This window comes from Raphanus sativus, chromosome 8 (genome assembly GCF_000801105.2).
Source record: "Raphanus sativus cultivar WK10039 chromosome 8, ASM80110v3, whole genome shotgun sequence".
NCBI classification, from domain to species: domain Eukaryota; kingdom Viridiplantae; phylum Streptophyta; class Magnoliopsida; order Brassicales; family Brassicaceae; genus Raphanus; species Raphanus sativus.
The window spans coordinates 21981825-21989627 of record NC_079518.1 but is presented as its reverse complement, the minus strand read 5'-3'; positions in this window follow the sequence as shown (position 1 = coordinate 21989627).

The window sequence follows — 7803 nt, the reverse complement described above, 5'->3', positions numbered from 1 at the left end:
GACCAAGGACATTGTAGTAACATCATCGCAGCACACTGACCATGTGACTGCAGCAACATTGGGCTGCAATATATTAGCCATTCATGGGCAAGTTATAGGCGTGTGTGGACAAGGTCTATGACCTAAATATATGTGTTTCAGCTCGTGGTATGGTCCACGGCAAGAAGGTCATGAAATACCATAAAAATATAAGTATGGACTGCGATGTTTAACTAATAAAGTTTATGTATGAGACTACAATGCAAGTATGAACCATTATGTGTATATCAGTGGTTAAAGAGAAATCACAATGGCCCAAAAGAGTGATCAGGTGTATGACTGGTCGAAGTCTATCCAAATTAGATGGACAATGACAAAAGAGACAGATCCATGTAGAGAGTATCTGTACATGTGATTATGATTTGGTCGAGGACCATAATATCAACATGCCCGACCAGATTATGGAGTAGACGACAACAAAGAAGAAGATCCCGTCCAAGTATTCATTGTCCACGAGATTAGAGAAAGAAGTACAAGCCCAATCACAAGACAATCCAGCCGACTTTTTCACCATTTCCTGCCGGCCTCAAGAAGCTCATACACCATATCGGGATGCGTCGACTGAAAGACCTTCAGTGATGCATTCATCAGGGGGAGTTCATGTGTTGTACTCTTTTTCCTTATCCATGGTTTTGTCCCACTGGGTTTTCCTGGAAATGTTTTAATGAGGCAACATCCAAAGCATGAATGAACCCTGAACCGGATGTGTCGATCAAGGGGGAGTGTTATGTACCGATATATATGATCGACATATCATCATTATCTATATTATAGTTTGGTGTTTATCTTATGTATCCCTATTGTTAGGATAACTACTAGTTGTGTCGATCCATCAATATGGTCGACTATGTATATAAGGCTATTAGCCGATGAGCAATGTGACAAGCTTTCCCGTTCATTATCCAACACGTTGAGGAATGTTGAGTTTTGATTATATAGAACTTGACATGATTCGAAGAAAATAGAAGATTGGTCGAGCATCAACTTGGTGGTCGAGCCGCATGTGATAAGATCGATCGAGAAGATTTGAAGTACGAGATGGTCGAAGAATTGATCATGAGTGAACCATGAGTCGAATATGCTTCTCGACCATGGTTAGAAAATACATGAGATTGATAACACAGACGTTTTAGAAGCATACCATTTTTGAAGCACGACGGTTTAGAAACTCGACGTTTTAGAAGCACGACGTTTTAGAGCCCGAAGTTTTCGGAAAAACTTCGTATCAGTAAAATATTATTTTGGAGCCATAATATGTCGAAAGCAGGACGGGAAGCAAGCACGACGGGATCGAAACATGACGCGAAAACCTGAAGTTGGGCGAAAACCCTGATTTCGGTGTTATGGAAATTTTCGAGGAATCCGAAAGCTCGGGAACTATTTTCCGTCAAGGTCAGAATAATTATGGAGTTTATTTAAAATATTTTGTGCATCAGAACAGGAGCAGAAAAATATTCGGGATTGATCGCTGGCCGAAAATTTATCGGAAGGACCGAAATCAGACAAACGAACCGAGAAACTCGAGGTGTCTCAATGCATGAGTTCAGGACGTGCTGTCCATCTAACAAGATGACTGTCTTCAGAAGCTCGAGGTGTCGCCGTGCATGGAAGGAGGACATGCTGAGTGACACACAGAAGCACGAGATGTCGCGATTCCTGCAACATAAGCATGCAAATCGACATGTGGAAACCATGTGTCGCCCCGTGCATGAGATCAAGACATGCTGATAGACATCTAGTCGTCTAGGGCAATTTGCATGAGTCTTGGCCATGTGAGGGATTAAACTCACCTCCTGATTTTAGGTCAGGTTAAGATCAAAATGGGAAGATAACGTGGGCTGAATCCCGTGAAGAACTAGAAGAATGAATATACGTTTTATTGATGATTTTTGTAAAGGATCGTTACAAGAGATGTTTGTGATGATTATAAAGAGAAATATTTGAGAAACTCGTGTCTATGATGATTGAATGAATAATCCTTTCTTTTTGATCTTCTGCCTCTTTAAATAGCCTCAGGCTCCGTTTTGACCGGCGCTAACAGGTTCCCGGGATCCCCTCCGTGATTTGAGGGATTTGTAACAGCTCCCTTTGACCGGGCACTGCGCCTGTTTACTTGTCAACGAGCTGCCTCTTTTCCTTGACCTCTCTGATGAACATCTCCAGCTCACAGCCTCCGGATCTGACTTAGCTGTTTTTGAAGATTGAATTCATGATGGGCCTTTCGCGGCCCGTTATCATTTCTTATTGTCTATCATTAGCTAGGGGGTCATATTTGGGCCCAACAGTTGCCCCCAGCTTCCGAGATAAGATTCCTTATCTCGGAAGCTAGACCTAGCCGCCGAGCATCAATCTTTTTGTTGAGATCTCGAGCAACAGTTATCTTTATTGAAGATTTCCTTTGCTTAATCTGATGGCTATGATTGCGTATGAAAAGGCGCAAGTATCCGACTTCTCGGCCAGCAAGCTTCCCATTCCTCAATTCTCAGAGAGTTCAGGTACTTTCGAGATTAACATGTTTAATCTATCCTTTTCCGGAGAGTATGGTTCTAACTTAGGTTTGGTGGGCCCTGATTCAGCTCCAGTCGAGACGTCCCAGATGGGCGATGACAAGGAGGCAGATGAGGGAGATCCAGCCAAAGAAAGTGATCCAGTCGAGGGAGACAAGGATGTCGGGATGAGCTCCCGCGATAATGATGTCTAAGAGCTGCGGCTCTTTTTGAATTGTAATGTTGCTTTTCATGACTTTTGCCCAATGGGCTTTGTTTACGTTTCAGACTTATAGCCTGAGGAGGCTTTTAAACCTTAGGGTCTTGTGAACCCTCGTTAGCCTGGGGAGGCTTTTAAACCCTTTTATTCAAATTTCGGTTTTGTTTTTCGTATTAAGTCATTTGACTTGGTTTGATCGTTTCTTGGATGAGATTGACTTTTGTCAAGTGGAAGTTTTGGTTAGGACATGTATCGTGATTATTATATACAATGTCCAATGACTTATCAGGTCTCGAAGATTTCGAGTGTATTCGATTACGAGGATCCTTAGAAGGAGTTCCTGAAATATTGAGATTAGCTCCGGGTTTTTAAGAACCTGAGCTACCCTGAAGACCTTAGGAGGGGGTTCATGGGAACCTGAATTCGTTTATGGGATTTTAAGACCCATTGAAGTTTTTTAGGATTTTAAGACCTTTTGAGATTTGATAAGGATTTTAAGACCTTTTGAGATTTGATAAGGATTTTAAGACCTTTTGGGATTTGATAAGGATTTTAAGACCTTTAGTGGTTTCTAAGGATTTTTAAGACCTTAGATTTAGGTTTGTCGAAGTTTGGTTTCGCCTGAAGGATTTTAAGACCTTCGAGGTTACTAAGGATTTTAAGACCTTAGGTCCCGGTTCGTGGAGACCTGAGTTTGTTGGAAGGATTTTAAGACCTTCGAGATTACTGAGGATTTTAAGACCTTAGGTTCAGGTTGACGGAGACCTGAATTTGTTCGAAGGGTTTTAAGACCTTAGGTTCAGGTTCACGGAGACCTGAATTTATTCGAAGGGTTTTAAGACCTTAGGTTCAGGTTCACGGAGACCTGAATTTATTCGAAGGGTTTTAAGACCTTAGGTTCAGGTTCACGGAGACCTGAATTTGTTTGAAGGGTTTTAAGACCTTAGGTTCAAGTTCATTGAGACCTGAATTTGTTCGAAGGGTTTTAAGACCTTAGGTTCAGGTTCATTGAGACCTGAATTTGTTCGAAGGGTTTTAAGACCTTAGGTTCAGGTTCATTGAGACCTGAATTTGTTCGAAGGATTTTAAGACCTTAGGTTCAGGTTCATTGAGACCTGAATTTATTCGAAGGATTTTAAGACCTTAGGTTCAGGTTCGTAGAGACCTGAATTTGTTAAAAAGTCAAGGTATCGAAGATAATTGCTTTATTGATAATAGGATACATGGTATCACAATAATCATACAATCGATGTTTGGGCTATATGTTCTCAAACATATGCCCCCTTTCGCCATGGTGTAAAAAGTGTTAAAATGAGATTGGGGTTGCACTCATAACACAATTGCCTACGTACCCAGTTAAGGGGTCAAGCCTAACGTAATTCGAGGAATTTAAGTACCTAATGATAGTATTTCTTCAGATTTGTGGCATTCCACGATCTGATTTCAGGTACTCCGGTTCGCACCTTCAGGAGCTTATAGACGCCAGGTCGTACCACGTGGATAATCCGGTAAGGACCTTCCCAATTGGTTCCTAACTTCCCAGCATCTGGTTCCTTGGTTCCTTCGAAAACCTTCTTAAGTACCAGGTCACCTATAACAAATTGTCGAGGCCTGACTTTGGAATTATAATGTCGAGCCATTGCCTGCTGATAGTTTTGAATCCGAAGCAAAGCTCGGTCCCGTCGTTCCTCGATTAAATCGAGGCTGTCCGATAAGAGCTGGTCATTAGCATCGGGATCAGACGTACAGAGCTCTTGACGGAGGCTCCCAGTGGAGGTTTCCGCCGGAACGACAGCTTCCGTTCCGTAGGCTAAAGAGAAAGGGGTTTCCTCTGTAGCCTTTCTCGGGATGATTCGACATGCCCAAAGTACTTCATGTATCTTTTCAGACCAGGTTTTCTTGTTGGTTCTGAGGCGTTTCTTGAGGTTTGCTAATATTGACTTATTAGCAGCCTCCGCCTGACCGTTACCTTGAGGTCGTCGAGGTGTTGAGAAGGTAAGGCGGATATTCCAGTTGTCGCAAAATGCTTTGAAGTCGCGAGAAATGAACTGTCCTCCGTTGTCGGTTACGATCTCATACGGGACGTCGTGGCGGCAGACAATGTCTTTCCACACAAATCCTTCGACTTCGAATCTAGTTATCTGTTGGAAAGCTTCAGCCTCTATCCACTTTGTGAAGTAGTCTGTCAAGACCAAGAGGAAGCGTAGCTTCTGCCTTCCCCTTCCTGACGTATGAGTGGTCCTACGATGTCCATGGACCACCTCATGAACGGAGCGGATATTTAGGATAGTTTTTCCGCATGCTGATGTATAATCGGTGCATGCCTTTGGCATTTATCACATGAAGAGGAGTAAACCTCGCAGTCAGCGATCATGGTGGGCCAGAAATAGCCCTGTCTTTTGATTCGGATAGCTAGAGCTCTGCCCCCAGAGTGGTTTCCACAGGAGCTGTCGTGCATTTCTTTCAAAAGATTGATAGCATCGAGGCCATGGACGCATTTTAGGTAAGGTCCAGAAATGCTTCGTTTATGGAGGGCTGACTCGATTATGCAGTATCTTGCGCTTAATGCTTTGAGTTTTCGGGCCTCCCACTTATTGGGGGGGATCTTACCCTCCAAGATGTACTGCATGATTGGTATTCTCCAATCCTCTCTCCCAATGATTTTGTCATGAAGAGATGAGGGTGGTTCTTGTTCAGGTCCCTGAGTGTCGTGACCTGATGTGTCTTGTTCAGGTCCCTGAGTGTCGTGACCTGATGTCTTATTGCCCCCGGAGATATTGGTCGGATTAGGCTCGAAGGAGTCTGAATTCTGAGGAATATCTCCAGTTCTGGTGTTGTTCTCCGGAGTCTGGGTCGTTTCTTCGGATGCGCTTTCAAAAGTAGAACGACTCCTGGTCCTGGCTGCGTAGACAGGTGAATCCGAGGTCTGGATCTTGCCCCCAGAGGTATGTTTTTTAAAGCTACGAATTCTGGTTTTTGGGAACCAGTACGTTGTTAGAACTTGGGTTGCTACCGTCTGGGGGTAGCTACCTTCCGTTTGCTCTTTCAGTTTGCTGTCTATCTCAGCTTTAGTAGCTATGTCTATGCTTGGTTTTTCGATTCCTTCTACGGGTATGATCCGTTTTACGAGGGGTCTGATGTGGAGGCTAAAGCAGCCAGCGCATCTGCTGAGGAGTTCTCTCCTCGTGGGATCCTTGTTAACTCGAATTTGTCGAACTGCTTAGTGAGGTTCTGGACGACTTCGAGATATGCCCCCATTCTTTCGTCCCTCGTTTCGTATTCTCCGTGAAACTGGCTAGCTACTAGCTGTGAATCACTATAAGCGTTTAGCTCTCGAATTCCGAGGCTAAGGGCGAGTTTCAACCCTGCGATTAGTGCTTCATATTCAGCTTCGTTGTTTGAGGCGCTGAATCCAAGCCTATATGACTGCTCAATGGTTTCTCCTGCTGAAGAAGTTAGTCTTAAACCGACACCGGAGCCCTGTTTTGATGAGGCTCCGTCGACATACAAGCTCCATTTCAGAGATCCATTTCGGAGTCTAATTGCTCGGATGCTAGCTCAATGATAAAGTCGGCAAGGACCTGAGCCTTCGCTGCTGCTCGAGGTCTATACTCAATGTCGTATTCATTGAGCTCTATGGCCCATTTAGCCAATCGCCCTGACTGGCTAGGGCTGTGCAATATCATTCGTAATGGTTGTGAGGTCATTACGACGATTGAGTGCGATTGGAAGTAATGTCGTAATTTTCTGGCAGCTGTTACGACTGCCAGCGCTAATTTTTCCATTGCAGGGTACCTTGTTTCGGCGTCTATCAAACTCTTGCTGGTGTAATAGACAGGTCTTTGTTCGTTTTGTTCCTCTCGTACCAGCACGCCGCTAACTGCAGCAGTCGATACGGCGAGGTACAGGTACAGTGGCTCTCCTACTACAGGTTTGGATAGGATCGGAGGTTCGGAGAGGTAAGTTTTCAATTGTTTGAAGGCTTCCTCACATTTCTCGTCCCATAAGAACTTCTTATTATTTCTTAGAAGCTTGTAGAATGGGAGGCACTTATCGGTGGACTTGGATATGAATCGATTTAATGCTGCGATTCGTCCAGTCAATCTCTGTACCTCTCTGGTTGTCTTAGGTGACGGCATTTCTAGGAAGGTTGCTATCTGCTGCGGGTTGGCTTCAATGCCTCTTTCGGTTACGAGATAGCCTAGGAACTCGCCTGAGGGTACCTCGAAGGTACATTTAGTGGGATTGAGCTTCATATCGTATTTATTGAGGATATCGAAGCATTCCCTTAAGTGGGAGATATGGTCTTCTCCAGCTGAGGATTTGACTAGCATATCGTCGATATAGACCTCCATGGTTTTTCCAAGTTGTCCAGCAAACATCTTATTTACTAGCCTCTGATAGGTAGCTCTTGCGTTCTTTAATCCGAATGGCATAACCTTGTAACAATAGGTTCCTCGTTCGGTTATAAATGCAGTTTTCTCCTGGTCCTTAGGATCCATCATGATTTGGTTGTATCCTGAGAAGGCATCCATGAAGGATAGGAGTCGATGGCCAGCAGTTGCTTCAACCAGGCGGTCGATGTGAGGTAACGAGAAGCTGTCTTTAGGACAAGCCTTGTTTAGGTCTGTGAAGTCTACACAGATTCTCCATTTCCCGTTTTTCTTCTTTACAACTACCGGGTTAGCTAGCCAGTCAGGGTAGTGTACCTCTCGAATGGACCCAGCTTTCGTAAGTCGGTCAACTTCGTCGTTAACAGCTTGAGCCTTTTCGAGGCCCAGCTTGCGACGTTTTTGTTTGATCGGTTTGAAAGTAGGGTCTACTTTTAGTTTATGGGTGGTGACGTTCGGATCTATGCATTTCATGTCATTGGTGGACCATGCAAAGGTCTTGACATTGCTTTTCAGGAAGTCAACGAGCTCCTTTTTCGTCTCAGGAGGTAGCTCAGATCCGATGCTCACCTGTCTTTCAGGATTTGAGTCGTCAATGCAAACTTTTTCGGTGAGGTTCTTGGGGGGACCTCGAATATTTTGTTGCATTTCGCGACCTTCCTGGATC